This window comes from Desmodus rotundus, chromosome 11 (assembly GCF_022682495.2).
Source record: "Desmodus rotundus isolate HL8 chromosome 11, HLdesRot8A.1, whole genome shotgun sequence".
NCBI classification, from domain to species: domain Eukaryota; kingdom Metazoa; phylum Chordata; class Mammalia; order Chiroptera; family Phyllostomidae; genus Desmodus; species Desmodus rotundus.
In genome coordinates, this window is record NC_071397.1 from 51,084,359 (window position 1) to 51,102,211 (window position 17,853).

A 17,853-nucleotide genomic window follows, 5' to 3' on the forward strand; every position below is an offset into this window, starting at 1 on the left:
TTATTTGTGTATTCTGGTCACTTTTAAATCAAATGTTAGTACTAACATTGGTGTTCGGTTTTGTGGAAATGAACACACACACGCAGACCCCCTCGTCGCTCTGTGCTAGTGCCGCAGTTCCCCAGACGGGCAAACCTTCCGGGATGGAAAGGGAGCAAAACTCACTGGTTAAAACACACGGGTTTGGAAGTGACCCTTGGAAACAAATGAATATTTTTAAATGATTTTCTTTTCCTGGTGCCTTCAGATGTCTCCTTAAGATCATGTATAAATAAGTTCAATATTCCCACAAGGACCTAATTTATATAAAGCACAAATATTACTCTCTGCTAAGTTTTAGCCACCTTTAGCTACCTGCAAAGAAGGTATTATCCATTTACTAAGAACAGTGAAAAGATTGCAGCTAAAATTGCACTTGTATATGTTGTCAACAGAAATATTTGGAGAAATCTTTAAGGAAAAGAGCTGTATTTGGATAATAGTAGAACTGTCGAGTGGTAACATTCAAGTCCGTCAGAATGATGTATTTCATTTATCAGAAACGATAACGCATGAAGCTCTCTGAGAAAAGAGAGGACTGACTTATATAGGAGAAAGATAATACAATAAAACAAGGGAGTCCATAAATTGATTGAGCTTAGGTTTGCTGACAATTTTATTTTACTTTAAGAATGGATTCTATTACCCCATAGTATATTTATATCAAAACAGCATTATTTATTACTACTAATTGTTAATATTAGTAATGACTGTCCTCATTTTCCAAGATATGATTAAAACATAAAAGATAACATAGTATTCCTAAAAAAAAAAAAAACTAAAATGAAAAATTAAGACAGTCATCCTTGTCATTTATCACTTCAAGTTACAGGGTGCATTTCCAGCATCTAAATTGGCAAACATAATAGGTTAGGAAATAATGGGATAATTAATCGAATAATTAATAAATAAATTAATAACAAACAACAATATTAATGCCTGACATTTACTGAATGCCTAGTATGTGTCAGCACAGTGATATGCACTTTTCACGGATCATTTCATGAAATGGTCTGAGCCCAAAGTATCGTTATCATCATATTATAAGTGGAGAAAGTGAGATACAGAGATATCCAAAAGGATCAAAAATTGTTCATTGTTTTAATAGCTTACTGTAACTGCGAATAACTGACTGAGAGTAAGTATGACCATATTTTTCAACCAATCGTGTTTCCTTAAAACAATAACCCAAAACTCAGACACCAATCATGAAGTTTTGAACAGGAAACATGTAAGATATAATTTGTCACCAAAAAAAGAAAGAAAAGAAAAAAATTAAATATTTTTAATTTTTTAAATTTTTTAAATTAAAAATTTTTTAATTTTTTAATTCACCTTGTTAAGATGTGGTATGTATGTTGATCAAGGACTCCAAATCACCCTGACTCTCACTTCACTTTTAATAATACGTCAGCATCATTTTCTTAACACAGCCTTGCACACAAGGGGGAGGGCGGGGCACCTGCAGATTGCTGCTCCGGACGCCTACGGTTCTGACTGAGCTGTGATCGTCAGTGTAAGGTCGTCGGGGGCATGCATGGGGGAGCATTTTCCACATTACGGATTTTTGCTCTAAGGAATTTCAATTTCTTCGGAGAATTTACCTCCATTCCCTGCCTGTGTCGCAACCAGGCCAGCAGTGCTGGGGTTGCTGGACCGGGGCTGTGAGAACCTAGCCTTTCTCCATACAGGCCTGTGACTAATGCCTTGGTTTTCAGCCCCTTGCCTCATCACTCGAGGTGGGTGCGTCAAGGGGAGTTTCATGGGCGGGATCAAACATTTAAAATAAACACAAAAATATAAAAATTCACCAGAATAGTATTTAGATTTAGCTAATGTTATTGCTTGGCTATAATTTTAAATCTTTTAAAAAACTTTTTATTTTTAAATAATTTCAGGAATACCAGAAAAGTTGCAAAAGCCATACATTTTGATCTTGTATAATTTTCTCCCAGCTTCCCCAAATGTTAACATGTTATACAATTATAATACAATTAGCAAAACAGGAAATAACATAGATACAATACTATTTACCATTTGTATTGGTCTGCTTGAGCTGTCATAACAAAATACCACAGGTTGGAGGGTTAAAACACAGACATTCATTTTCTTGCGTTCTGGAGGTGGGGAGGTCCAGAGTCCCGGTGCTGGGTGCCTGGAGGGCTCTCCCTTCTGGTTTAAGAGGTCTGGGGTCTCTCACTGCGTGCTCACGTGTTCTTTCCTGAGTGCCTGTGCTCTCGGGCGTGGAAGAGGAGAGGCACAGAGAGGGAACTCTCTGGTTTCTATTATAAATTCATGAATCCTATTGGGTCAAGGCCCAATTCTCATAACCTCATTTAATTAATTACTTCCTCACTCTGAATTTAGCCACTCTGGAGGCTAGGACTTCAACATATGTAATTTAGGACAGATACATTCAGTCTGAAACACCACTGATCTGTAGAATTTAATCATATGTAACCAAACGACCAATCTGTTATGACAATTGCATTCACCTGATACATCCGTGTCCTTAGTGCCCTCAAATCGGGAGCAATTCCCATCATTCTTTGCCTTTCATGACTCCGACACTTTTGAAGAATACTGAGATGTTATTTATAGACTGCTCCTAAATTTAGGTTTCTCTGATATTTTATCATGATTAGATTTTGGTTATGAACTTTTGGCATGAATATCACCAAATTAATACCACGCTTTTCTCAGAATAAGATACCAGAAGGTTGATGATACCAATGTGTGTCAGTACTGGTGAAGGTAACGCTGATCATTTGATTAAGGCGATGTGTGCCAGCTCTTATCACACTGCAGGGAATACACTGAGACTGTGCAAAATGTCTTATTTCTCATATTTTCACCCACAATTTCAGCACCCGTCAATGCTTCTTGCCTGCTGCAATTATTACTGTGGTGATTGCACAGTGATGATTTTCTATTTCTATCACTCCTTCTAAGTAAGAATTTTACTGTAAGGAAGAGCTGCCTTTGTATTGTCTTTGTATTCATTTATTCAATTGCTCATTTACATCAGCAGCTGTTCACAGATAGTCATTCTATTTTGTGAGCTACAATGAATTACTCCATGGTTGTCATTCAAATTGTCCCAAATTTGACCATTGGATGCCCCTTCAAGTTGATTTGCTATGTCCTTACAACTTACTCCCATATTTTTTTAAAAATAGACTTTAGATTTTAGAAGTTTTACATTTAATAAAAATCTAAGGTAAAATATGGAGAGTTACTGCATATCCTATACTGTTTTTTCCATTAACATCTTACATTAGTATAGTACATTTATTATAATTAGTACAGTACCATAGTTTATTCAGACGTCCTTGGGTTTTATCTAATGTCCCTTTTCTGTTCCATGATCCCACCTAGAATGCCACTTTACACTTAATTACCTGCCTCCTTAGACCCTCTCAGCTGAGAGCGGTAACAGGTGTCTGTGTACTAATCAGTGTATATACACATATCAATATGAAATCATCCTTATTGATATTAAGCTAAACATGAGTTCACACTGATGTCTCCAACACTAATCCATTATCAAATGGATCTCCTTGCTTATCCATCACCTACCACTCTAACAGTGAGAAAACGGACTGCATCCAGTTACTTAATTTTCCAACTCCAGTGTACTTAAAGAGCAGTGTTAGGGTGCTAACCACACTATCACGTGCATCAACTTAACCAACAACATTGCAGTGTTGATATTTCTGCCTCCAGCCTTACAGGGTACTTATTACCAAAGTTACTTAGGTTCTACCTTTCCCCTCTTCCCCTTCTTTGAGATTACTTAATAAATATGTAATATAGTCTTAGCCAGAGGGGCTTTTAATATTAGGTGCAGCTGAAGTTATCTTCATCCAAAAAGGCCCCATTTCTTTACATTTGTTTATTAATAAAATCTACACTTCCTCTATGACTAAAGCTCTAGATTCGATTTCTGAAGTGCTCAGAGCTTTCATATGTTAACAAATTCAAAACCAACTTGATGTCTCATGGTGGCAAGTGACACTTGAGGCTGTGGACAAAAACATGAATCAGACCCTGAAGACAGTTCAGAAAAAAATCGAACAAGGAAAGGATTTGGGACAGCTAATCTATAGTGCCTGCTAACATCTGACACTAATAAATTTCTTGCAGACTTGCCTAAGTCACATAGTAAAACAGAAAAGAATTTTCGTCTGAGACTCTTTTTGTCTCAAAGTCAGCTTTTACTAAGTCGAAAAGATGATCTCTTTTACGCTGCTGGGGCCTGGGCAGCTCTCTCTTGCTTGGGGAAAAGCTGTGCCCCAATGTCAGGCTATAGGAACTAGTGTCCTGAGGGCCGGGCACAGCCAAACTGCCTGAACTTTGTCAAAGCCGTGTCTTTGTTGAGGGCTACAGGTGGACAAATCCAGATGGAGACAAAACGGCCATGTTCGGCAGTCTCACTGGGATCAAAATCTCACATGTCCTTCCTTTAGAAAGGTATCACCAAAGCCTAAAGTCTCCCGCCCGGGCTCTGGAGAAACTTCAGTTTCCATATGTTTTTATGAGCTCCCAATTTCACACTTTCTCTATGCCTCCAATATTCAGCTTATACACCAGATTGAGAAATTCAAAGTCAGAGGGATTAGTCAAAGAACATATAAGAAGGAACCGTGGACATGGACAATAGTGAGGGAACTGATTATGGAAGTAGGGGGTGGGCTAGGTGGAGAGGAGTAGAGGGGAGAAAATTGGGACAACTATGATAGCATAAACAATCAAATATATTTTAAAAAGAAGTTCAAAGTCACAAGTACAGGAGTGAGCAAAAGTAGGTTTATAATTGTCAGTATGGAAAAAGACAACTAATACAGATAATACAATGATTAATCAATAAATAATAGTACAAGAACAAACTGTTTCACATACAACTGTACATCTACTTTTGCCCACTGCTTTACATACCAGTTGTCTTCCATATCTGTGTTCTGAACAAATTGGTTCATCAAATAAATGAATGAAGAATTGGGAAATCAAAACATCACTTTTGTTTTATTGATAAAATGTATGTCAAAAGATGCCATTTATAACCGGAGGTATGAGTTCCTTCTTCTAACTACCAAGGTTATCTGCCAATCACAGGAGGTGAAGGGAAAAGTAGCCCTCTCTTTCATAAGCAGGTTCTTTTCCATCATAGCAAGAAGCAGCAGAAGACATGTTTGTTTGGTTCATCACAAAAAGAAGTGGATAGAAAAGAACAACACGTGTCTAGGTCCTTATTGTAATTTTTCATCTCCCATAAGCTTCAGTGATCCAGGGTGAAAAATCCATTAAGACCCACTCTGATGTAATTGTGATGTTTGTTAGTGTGTTTTTCCTTGGATCCAACTTCTTCGGAACTCTCTGAGCTTCCTGGACTTGCATGTCTAGTTCCTATGCCAGATTGGGGAAGTTTTCTTCATTATTTATTCAAATAAGTTTTCAATTCCTTGCTCTTTCTTTTCTCCTTCTGGCACCCTTATGATTCAGATGTTGGAACATTTAAAGCTGTCCTGGAGATTCCAAAACCTTTCCTCATTTTTTTGAATTCTTGTTTCTTCATTCTGTTCTGGATGAATGTTTATTTCCTCCTTCTGTTTCAAATCATTAATCTGAGCCCTGCCGCCCTTCCTGTCACTGTTGGCTCCCTGTATATTTGCTTTATTTCACTATGTAGCCTTCACTTCTTCCTTTATTTTGTGGCCATACTCATCCATTTGGCAATGAAAATTAGGCAATAGATGCATTGAAAAAGTCATAGAACTTAATAACTTTATCAAAATAGTTACTAAGATTTATAGATTCTGCAAAGGAGTCGGACAGAGTGGAAACTTGAAATGGTTGCAGACAGGCATAGATGTTAAATTCCGGGAAAGGCCTCCTCTGGTAAAGTTTCACATGTGGGAAAACATAAAGCTGTGACCTGAAAAGAGAAGCATGAAGGGCAATCAATAGTCATTATTTTGTTGTGGATTTTGAGAGAAACCTAGAAATAATTAAGCAAAGTAAAATCCTCAACTGTTTTTTAGTCAATGAAAAGAGGCAAATTAATTTGGCCAGAGATTCAGTCAGGATGCTTTAATATGTTTATTAAGAGGAAATATAAATGAATTCAGACACATTCAGACACATTTCATAAGTTAAGGAAGCTAATATTAGAGAAATTACTACTGTTGGAACTCTGGGATCTCTGGAGATAAGGAAAGAGGTCATTTTAAATTTCATTGCATTAGTTACTGAAGAAAAGAAAAACTGCCTATTTAAAGTCTTTTCCTAACCTTTACAAACTCTTCCCTTCAAGTGCCAACAGAAAGATATTCAGAAAAAAAATGAGTCAATAGGGGCTCTGCATTGGATTCTGATTGTTAGGAAAACATTTTATGACAATGCAACAAAAGTGGTGTGTGAGGAGGTGGGGGGTGAGGGTGGGGAGCAGTAGCCATGAGACTTAAGAACAAAGGTTTGGAGCCAGACATGTAGATCCAAATGCTGGTCTCAATAGTCACCACACGTGGCCCAAGAGGGACCATGAAACATCACAGAGCAGAAAACCTCAGGTTTTTTGTGTGAGATGAACGTACCAAAATTAGAGAATGGAGATGAGGATACAATAACATAATTTATATGAATTTCTTTGTGTATAGTAAGTGTTCAAGCAATGTTAGCATTTCTCTGTTGACATTTATTATTCCTACAAATTGAGACAGTCTGCCAGGCTGGATATTTTCTAGGTCCTCACTGAGAGGATCACTGTAGGAGTCAAAAACCAAAAGAAAATACACACCATGTAGCCTGGCAGGCATATGTTATACCAGCACACCTACGCGCAGCATGGTAACCTGGGGCAAGTTAAAAAGCACCATATGATCAAGATAAGCTGAAATAAGTAATGTCTTTCCTCTGAATGTTCTGTTTGATTTTGGGGGGGTTTTTTTGGTTTTGATAAACTCATTACATTTGAACCCAAAATCCCTGAAGTTTGAGGATAGGTTTTATCTTCCATATTGCTCAGTGTTTCAAGTTACTTTTTCTTCAATTTCCTTTCTCTTCAAGAATCTGTTTATCAAATATCAACTCTCCAAGTGTTCATTGATGTTAGCACCTGGTTTGGGGCATAAATGATATTATTTTTCATATAAAATCAACACTTTTGCAATATATCAAAAAATGCCCTATTTTATATAGAAAAAATGGGCATTCAACAGGTGGAGAGAAATGTTGTGTTGACTCATAGTAAAGGCCTTTCTATAATTCATCAATCCACATTCTTGCATTAGCAAGAGCTGTATTTTACATACAAATCAAGCGTAATCTAACGACAGAAAGAAATTTCAGTTGCCAAGGTTCATCATCAGGTAGATAAATTATAGGAGCGTAGATTAAAACTGCAAGGACCCAAGGGACATGCTGTTTCAATCTATTTCTGTTTAAGATAATTTCAGGCAATACTCTTCATTAACTTTGTTATTATCGTTAAAATTAATCTTATCTTAGAAGCGTTTGGCAATGTTTACATTTTGTTAAAATATATTTAATAATATTATAACTTGTATCTTTTAGGAAATTGTTATTTCAAGATGGCTTAGTCACCACATTTTTCATAATTCTTTCAAATCTCATTTTTCTCTCCATAGTTCCGAAGCACCTGAAATCAGATTCTGTTGCTTCATTGGTATGTAGTTGCCTTCTCACGGAATGCTTGACTTGTACTTGGAATTAGCTTTCATCATCACTGCTTGTTATCTGTAAGCATATTTTTTATGGCAAAGATGGCTTTATGGCTCCAAACTTAAGTAATGCTTGAATCTTACTCAGCTAGTCACCTTTAGCCACCACCCTACCTCCCCTCTAGCCCTCATCCCCAATGCAAGGATGTTTTTACAGAAAAGAGTTGCTGAATAGGAATTGAAACATCACATTAAAAAAGTTTTGGAAACTGTGATGCATACTTCTACCCTGAAGTCAAGATTGGGGGTGTAGGTGGCTCAGAGATAAGGGTCAAAGAAAGCTTTCTATTTACTTTTTACCAATGGAGGGTAGGAAATAAATAAGATTACAATTGTGAGTACATGAAACACAGTGTTTATTATCGTATTATTATTTACTGATTGTTGTATTATTTTCCATATGAACAACTGTAAACTTATTTTTGCCCCAATCTGTATTTAAATCTTAGACCTATTGGGCTCAGGCTTACTTGTGGGGAAAAAAATATAGATGACTAATATGCATAGATATTTTCTGAAAGCCTACCTCCCTGAAAGAGGATGGGATGGAAGTATAATAAGAGGGGAGGGCTAAGGTTCATGGTTCTTGCTGATGGTAGACCTCACCTAGGTCTGCTCACTGCCCGGATGAAGAATGAGCAACGGAAGAACACTTGGTACTGCAATTTGTGCACAGTAACACCAGCCACTTTCAATCATAGCTCCATCAGTATTTGGCGTTCGGACCAAACCAGGAATGTGTCTTCTCCCTGAAAGTGATTTAAGACGGAAAATGTGGAAAATACCTGGAGGCACAAGGGCAGAAGAGCTGTTTTTTCTTTGTGAATTTTATCCAGACTATTGTCTTTGTTTCTGAGTTAAGAATAATTCCTTCCTTATCTCTATGTATTTTTTAATTAATTAGAATGAAGCCTTTTTTTCAAGAGAAATTAAGCAACTAATTACAATTTTAAAAGGCATATAGAAGCCAAACAATGAGTGTTCGGTGTTTCTTAGACTGGTAAGTGAGCCTGGCCTGGACCAAACATTTCAGGAATCTGTGAATCATCTTCAGGGCAAAAGACATCAGGAAGATGTAAGCCTCTGCTGATACAGGCATTCATGCCCGACTTGCATGCTACCTGCTATATAATGACTCCCATCATAATGAAATGCTAAAATAGTGTTGAGATTTCTAATATCACATATGATTCAGATTGATTTAGCCTTAAACTCATCAAATGTAATGTACCATCAACATTCAAATATTCCCATCAATCTCAGAACCTTCACATCCCTGACAGAAGGCTTAGGTTTGACTATCTAGTTGTCCAGCTAAGGAAGGTGCTCAGAAGGACTCACATTTGTGGATCTTACTTGGCAATATAGCTAAAATCCAATTCACCCCATGAGTTCTTGTGTATGCAGTTGATACATATTCTGTAATTTAACTCATCAGTTCATTATATGCCAAAACTTAAAATGTCCTAGAGTGAATGAAAAACTTGGAAGACTGAAAATAAAGACTTGGAAAACGGATTGAAAAGGGAGGAATAAAATTAATTTCTGCAGAACAAAGTATTAGAGAAAGAAAACAACAATATAATAGCTAGTAGTAAGAAGAATTAAGGTCCTTTACATTTGGTAATTGGAGAACTGTCTAAGAATGTGTAGACAAAACTTGAGATCTGGTTAAACAAGTAGTAGCTGCTCTACAACATGGGGAGTTTTAGAAATTGGAAAGCTAACAGTGACATAGGACTGGGGCAGAGGAGGGGAGAGACAGCATGGTGGATGAAACTGAAAGAATTTTCTCATCTACCCTCCTGACTTGGTGTGTGCTGAATGTGAGAGATGCAGGTGAGTTGCTCAGGTGGTGCAAAGCACCCAGACTGTGTCTTTGCATGTGTAGAAGTTCTAGCACACACCAAAATTCAATGAAAATTAAAACCATCTATGGCTCAAACAGAGAAGCAAGGGCACCTGTAATTCTGAATGCAAAATTTAGCATGTAAGAGTTTGTCAGTTGTTAAGGATGAGGTTAGCACCTTTTAAAGATTGAGGTCACTCAGGAATTCTAGAAATCTATAGGTCATACTCATAACTATAATGATTGACATAGCATGTAATATTTTTTCCATTAAAGTTCTCAAAATAACTCTGGCATAGCAAGTGGTCAATCAATCAATAGTAGAGAAAGAAGTTTAGATAAGCTATTTCATGTTTGAGATCCTAGAGATTAGAAAAAATATTGATAGTGTAAAAAGAAAGTTTTATTTTATCATTAAAATACTAGATTAGTAATAATTACTAAGGAAGCTAATGGATTTTTCTCTGATCCCATTTACTCTGCCAGTTGCTTGAAGGGTACTAATGACTGTTCCTGTATTGATATATGAGGCACACAATTTAGAATCAAAACTCACCTTGGAGAAAGAACAATAATAGTACAACAAACTTAGTCATTTCATGGAAAAAGTTATACTATAAATATAGAGATAGATCTTATAAATATAATCTTGCAGATTGGATTTCTTTATCTGAGATCAAATTCTTGATGGTCATTTACATGTGAAACTTTAATGCTAATAAAATGGCTGAAGTTCATACTGTTTGAGAAGGCCATGGGGCGCTAGTAAGAGCAAGACTGATCTGCAATTACTCTACTATAGTGTATTTAGTATATGGCTACAACCTTTTTTCTTTTCCATTTTTACTATGTTTTATGAAGAATAAGGAAAATCAAATGCATTAATAAAGGAGGTAAAGTAATCGTGTTCTCTCAGTACTTCTTTTTTTCTTGGCCTTTTCAACTATTTTATATTTATCTACACACACCAACAGCTATCATTTTCACTTTATAAATGAGAAGTTCAAGTCAGGTAACAGCCCAAGGCCTCTAAGCGTGGTCTCTCTTTTGCACACTTTCTTTCTCAGGGGAGTTGGCGGAGGAGCCCAGGCCCTCATACCTTTAACTCCTAGAACCTGCAGGTTTCTGACACACAGGTCGAGAAAGAAGCTATACTCAGACCAGAAGGCAAAAGCACTTGTGAGCATTTAATGAGTTCCCCTCCGTGTGGCTTCAAGCTGCCCGCACACAAGCCTCACCAACACTCTTAATCACCTCCTCAGCCCTTCTGCAGGAGAATTGGGCCTTCACAATGACAGGCTGCTTTGGGAGCTTTCCCTTCCCCAGAAATTTGTAGTAGCCCGATTGCACCGCATCAATGATGGGAGCGGCTCCGGTCTTGTTTTTGGCGGCGTTTACCCGTGTCTGCTCACTGACCAGGGTCCACAGTTTATCCAGGTTGACAGCGGGGCAGAAGCTCTGGTTCCTCTTTTAAGTGGTCGTGCCTCATACCAACTCTCCCAAAGTACCCTGGGGGATATTTGTCAAAGTTGATCCTGTGATGATGCAAGACACCAGCATTACCTCTGCCTCCTGGGTGCTTCCTGTGCTTGCCGCTACGGCCTTGGCCGTGGCTCACGTGGCCCCTAAGTTTCCGGGTCTTCCTCAGTCTGGATGACGTGTTGGTGGCCGAGACGCAAAAGCAGTACTTCTCTTTTAATTGTTTGAGAAATGACTTCTCACTCTTGACTAAATCTCTAATATTAAAACCTTATGATCTTCTTGAAATTCAAATCATAGATTATAAATTTTACAGGAATTAAAATGTACTATGTATTTAATAGATTATACATTTGATGTTACTGATGCATAGCTCAGTGCTTTTACTATTTCCTTCTTTATGCAGAAGTATTATTAATGAAGACAATTTCTTAAAAAAAAACAAAAACTCTTCACTCACTGTGAACCCAGGATATTAAACTTCATGAATTCAGGATAAAACACAAAGGAATTTTATTTATTTCAATGTCAGGATAATATCTCATGTTTGTGTAGATGTGTTATGAAACCTACACTCACTCCATGGAAATTCTGTTTAGTCCTGATCATCAGCCAGGCTTCGACTTGTGGGGGGCAAATGACCAAGGTCCGCCTGTTCTCCATTTCTCAGGCTTAGAAACACTCAGCGATGAGTATGTGGGAAAATCAGAACCCTCTGGCTATCATGCCACTACATGGAAAAAGAACTAATAAGAGATGAGGGTGGGTGGAGGGGGAGAGAGAAAATTAATGATATCATTTGAGGAGCTGGTTATGGAAACCAACCAATTTTCCTATTCGCTTGTCAGTTCGAGTTCATTTTCCGATGATTTGCATCCAAAAGAGTCCTAATGAATCTACTTAAAATTTGTTAAGCCTTTTATATGGCAGACCCTTTGCGAGGCATTGAGAGTCACGTATAAATGATGGAGAATCAGTTCTCCGTAACAATGGCTTTAACAACACCATCCCAAGCGCCCAGGTATTTTGTGATAAGTAACATGTTAGAAATAATTTATTACAATGAGTAGTTAAATTTACTTGTGTAAGAATTTCTAATACATTTGTGGTAATTCAAGGATATTCCATTATATCATCATTCCCTCTTTTCTTGTAAGAAAAAGTGGCTCTTGTTACAAACCACAAAATAGCATTCCTCTGTACCACATGCGCACGTTCTGCGGAATACTGATGCTCCCCGAGTTCCCCCAGCAGCTCTGGTGTCGTCACAGTGAGGCTGTCTCACAGTGACCATGAAGCAGTGACATCTTTTGTAACTCAGGACTCCCTGCTGGGCCATGGAAACTACTGACTGCTGCCTAAGTGATACCAAGAGGACCCAGAAACCACAGTCACTGCACCGCATGTCCAGTACCACCAATGATCATAATAAACATGTGCCCAGAGGTTCTTGGGGCAGCCGTTGCCTGAACCATCTGGTGTGGTATCCTTGTTTGCTCTCCATTCTCCACTGTCTCCTGCTCAGGATGATCTATACTGCTTTACCCACTCCGGATTACATATCAGGACTCCTTTATGTCACAGAAATACAGCTCATTCAGTATTCAGTGAACCAGGCTTAAAACCTGTTTGCAATTTAGTATTGAAATTAAAATAGAATTTTCATTTGGTTATTCTTATTCTGCAGAACATGACCCCTAACTGCATTTCTCTTTCTCTCTTTTTTATTAAGATATAATTGACATACAACATTTTATTGGTTTCAGGTGTACAATGTAACATCCATCACCACATATAATAAAATCTTTTTTCTTGTGATGAGGACTTTTAAGATCCTCAACTTTCATATAAGAAATACAGTATTATTGACTATCCAACTGGATCTCACACTGCTCTGACCCCTGATCGTGCCGTTCCAGGCACACTGGCCTTCCAAAGTCCAAGTACCTCACTCACGCCCACTTTAAAACCTTTGCTCAAGCTGTTCTCTTTACTTATGATACTTCTATCTCTACATTTTCTACTCATAAGTCAAATCCCAATTTAACATCACATCACATATTCAATAAAGCATCACTTTAATCCAGTTTCTTATTAGATGTGTTCCCAATACCTGTGACTTTAGCAAATAAGTACTTTATAATTTGTAATTATCTTTTATTCATTGGTATAATTATTTCTTAAATGCTTGTCTCCCTCCCTAGATTGGGAATACCATAAAAGTAAACACTGTATTTATTTGCGTGCCCCTGTATCACCAGTGCTCATTTCAATGCTAGGAAAGTACTAAATCTTTCCCTCGCATTTATTGGAGAAATAATTGAATGAAAGTAGAGGGAAACCTTAGTGTCAGAAAATGTGTACATTTCACATTGCCCTCTCACGGTATTACTTTTGCAACCAAAATTGATTCTGGATTTCCTAACTACAAAAAATATGTATATAATTTCTTATTATAATGGGTATTACAGATTCTGGAGAAGGACCGGTCTCCTTGGGATTCCTACTCTAATCCTGGCCTTTGCTCTACTGGGCTGCCCCTCTTTTTTTCTCCCTCATGCTCCCTCCAGACCAGCTTTATCCAATTCTTTGGTTCATGTATTGTAAAATGTGGTCATTGCTATCACATGCAACTTTTGATGTATCAACTCTTACTTGCTTCTGATGGCAAAGAGTATTCCCAGAAAAGGGCAAGTGATCAGCGCCCACTCATCTTCTCCCTACTGTCCCCTTAACAATAGGTTAGATTCTTGGAAATAATGTATGTGGCTTTCTGCTCTCCATTTAAGAGTGATTTCTTTCCCAAGAGGCACCCCAGGCTCAGTGCCAGAGAGCTGTTATGAGAGGTTTTCTCAGTCCAGTGTCCTGCTGGGACAGTGTGCCAAGCTCAGAACACAACACATATATACTCAGAAAGTTATAACAGCACTTCACCAACTAAGGGGATTATGTCTTTGAAGGTTTGTGCCAAGATAAATTCCTAAAAATTCTAAGTTTGTTTATATTGTTCCCCTTACTCTTCCGAAGGTCCCAGCCTCCTCTCTCCCTGGCTGCTGTCAGGCACCACTCCCACCTGAAAGCTGTGTGCCCCATGAGTAATCTCCTCATGTCCAAAGCTGTGAACTGACTACTCAGAAAAGCTCATCGTGAGTAATGAGGCATGTGATACATTTGTGTAATGGACACATGACAACTATCGAATCTTATTATTAGTCTGGATATTGGTGGAGGTCAGGGGGACAGATATGAGGGAGAAGCCCCACAAAACTGGAATTTACTTTTTAAAAAGTGTGTATTTATTCTTAAATGTTTAAACTTCAGTTACCTTCAAAGTACTTCCATTTGATGCAATGCACCTATCGAGATGTTTTTTTTCACTGCTCAAAACAGTTTTTGAACTCATCAATTTTGATGCCTTTTAGTGCTTCTGCCATTTTTTTGTTGCACCTCTACCATATTGGCAAAATGTTTCTCTTTGAAGAGTTTTTTCATCTGGGAAAACAAAGAAATGTCATTCAGGAGAGATCAGATGAATATGGAGGGTGGGACATAGAAGTCCTACCGTTTTTGGTCAAAAACTGCTGAACACTCCGTGCTGTATGAGCAGGTGCACTCCTAAATGATCCATCATGAAATGGGCAAACACATTGAAAGAGTCTTAAAAAAAAAATTCACTGAAGCCGAACTCAGCCTATCACAATGACGCCAGCTAGTACACTGATACAGGTGGGTTTCTAGAGCACTAACCTAGCAAGAGAAGCCTGTACTGCAAGGGGCCCGCCCTCCAGAAGATAATTCAGTTTTTTGAGTAGCCCGCCTCATACATGGCCTAATCTGGACCCCTAAATTGCATACTTAACTATTTTTTTTAATTTTGTGATTTCAAATAAGCTACATAAACAATTATTGGAGGTTTTAATTTTTTAAAACCAGTTTTCTTCCATATATTTTTATTTTTTTAGAATAAACTATCTTTGATTACAGTTTTATTTTGGATTTCACATTCATCTTTATTGAACTGAGCACATTTTATACCTAGTGTTGTTCACTATAAATTATAAATCTTTTCTGAATTAATTTCTTTCTCATTAGTTTTGTGCCATTCAATTTCTAGTCATAGTTCTACAAAGTCAAATTAATATTGAGGATGAGAGACTAATTTCCAAAGTAAAGAGATTCTGATTTAAGGCTGATTCATTTTTAATAGAGAACAAAGTTGTCACAGTAATACATTAGTTTTCTGAAGCATAAGGTGCCTTTTACTCTAGTAGCAACATGTATCCACCACTGGTGAGGAAAAATGATTCTTGGTGAGCACAAAAGGGCACTAGGTTAGGAAGTATCACAATTCTACACAACATAGAATGAATGAAAATATAAAAATTGTCCTGTAAATGTAAGTTTCATGTTTTCCTTATTAAGGTTAAAAAAAAAAACATGTACTTGAGAATTCATTATGATTTTCAATGATCCATATATACTAAGTACCATTCCATTTGAGCCTTCTGACTCTTGTTTTATAGAAGTATTTCAAGCAAGTATCCCTTCAACACAAGACAATCCTAAAATCTCAAAGGCTTATAATACCATTTAGTTCTCACTCATCTTACACAAATGCTGAAGGGTGGCTTCAGCTTGTCTGGGCTTTGCTGGGTTTGGTTGGCCACCACTGAGTCTTACGGTGCTTGGTTTTGTCCCTCGTGTTCCTTCTTCCAGGGGCCAGGCTGGAAGATCAACTGCTACTACAACATTCTGTTGTGATGGCAGGAGGCAGAAGTTCAAGGTAACCGGTCAAAACTTGCAATACTTTTTAATTGAATTTATTGAGGTTGCATTGGTTAATAAATTTATATCTCTTTAAGGTGTATAATTCTATGACATCATCTGTATATTGTGTTGTGTGTTCACCACCCCAAGTCATGTCTTCTTCTATCACTATTTATCCCCCTTTCACCCTTTCCTGCCTCTCCCCACCCTTATTTCCCTCTGGTAGTGCCCATACTGTTGTCTGTCTATAAGGTTTTATTTTTCTTTATCCCTTTACCTTTTTCAACCCCCTCCCCTCTAACAACTATGAGTCTATTTCTATTTTGTTTGTTAGTTTATTTTGTTCATCAGATTCCACATATAAGGAAATCATATGGTATTTGTCTTTCTCTGGCGGGCTTATTTCACATAGCATAATACTCTTCAGTCCATCAGTGCTGTTAAAAAAGGTCAGATTTCTTTCTTTTTTACGGCAGAGTAGTATCCCATTGTGTAAATGTAACACTGCATTTTTATCCACTAATCTACTGATGGACACTTGGGCTGCTTGCAAATCTTGGCTGTTGTAAATAACACTGCAATGAATATAAGGGTGCATATATTTTTTTGAATTAGTGTTCCAAGTTTCTTCAGATAAATTCCCAGAAGCAGAATTGCTGGGTCATAAGGAAGTTCCATTTTAATATTTTGAGGTAACTCCATGCTGCTTTTCACAGTAGCTGTACCCAACTGCATTCCCGCCAATACGTCTAACAGCTTCTGATAAGATGTGGCATCTGTTACATGTGTTCATGTTCCTTTTCTGAAAACAAATCCCATGGCAAACCCCTGCATCATTGGGCATGTAATTATACTTTTCCTATGAGTGGGGGGCAGCTGTGAGTGGGTGGTAATAATGTGGTGATTGATTATCTACCACAGGAGGTAACCAAGGAGCTAATTTATTTTTATTATGGTTAGGGAGATAGGCAACAATTTCATTCACCTATTAATATACCACATTGTTAGAATGTTCACTGTAGGTCATATTCTTATTAAGTTTTCCATTGTGACACAAACTGAAGATACTGGAAAGAAATAAAAAACAAAGGAATAATGATCCTTCTTAAGGTGGGTTTTTTTTCCCTTTTCTTTTTTTGTTTTAGGCCAGGGGTTGGCAAATGTTTTCTGTAAAGTGCCAAACATAAAATACTTTATAGTTTCTGGGTCACAGACAGTCTTTGTGGTGGCTTCTCTATTCTTTTTCCACTTGCTCATTTTCTTCTTTCTTTTTATTCCTCTTCTAACAATTCTTTAAATATGGAAAAAACTATTAGCTCTCAGACTGCCTAAAAATTAAACGCTAGCCAGATCTGGTCCACGTGCGATAGTTTGCCAGCCCCTGCTTTAAGGAAAGACACAGGCAACCATTCCTATTAAACAAAATGTAATTTCAAATAAATTTGTATACCCTACTTGATTAATCTGTAAATCTATGTCAATTCTCTTTGTTTGCAAAGTCCCAATAACTGAGAGAACAATACAGAACCTCTGTATCAAAAAGTACATATAACAAAAGAAATTATAAAATTATTTTTAAAAAGTACTTATAGCAGAGCCTATGTGACTAGGACAAATGCATTTCCCTTAGTTACGCGGCCTTACTCTAGCAGACGTGGAGTGTAAGCATTAGCTCCATGCTCAACTTTTCATACTGAATCTGCACTTTTGAACTGGGAATATTGAAGATAATTGATATACTGTATACCGACATGAACTGAGGTCAGGTCCTGGTTCTGTCATTTATTAGCTGGGTGGAGCACATCTATAAAAGCTAATATATGGCCCTTTGATAATCCCAACATCGGAGTCATCTTGTCATGTATTTACCTTTATGATTTAAATTTTCCTGGTTCTTTGCAGACTAAATTGGAATTAAATGGTGGACACTTCTAATATTATGTTATGATACTCGTCTTATTTAAATCCTAAGCAGGATAT

The 17,853-nt window shown here is 37.4% G+C and overlaps 1 protein-coding gene and 1 pseudogene across 5 annotated transcripts in view; one reads left to right on the forward strand and one right to left on the reverse strand.

Moving 5' to 3' along the window:
• The window catches only part of FUT9 (fucosyltransferase 9), a 270,697-nt gene that overhangs the window by 24,954 nt on the left and 227,890 nt on the right, over window positions 1-17,853 (forward strand). For 2 of the 5 annotated variants that reach the window (XM_024551733.3, XM_045188607.2), the window contains exons 2-4: window positions 7,686-7,723; window positions 14,134-14,252; window positions 15,823-15,889. The gene's annotated coding sequence lies outside the window, so the exon portion shown is untranslated. Of the gene's footprint in view, window positions 1-7,685; window positions 7,724-11,302; window positions 15,890-17,853 lie in introns of those variants that run through there. The other 3 variants (XM_053914070.1, XM_045188608.2, XM_071219647.1) reach the window with 3 other exon arrangements.
• On the reverse strand, window positions 8,597-12,511 carry LOC112297205 (large ribosomal subunit protein uL15 pseudogene; annotated as a pseudogene).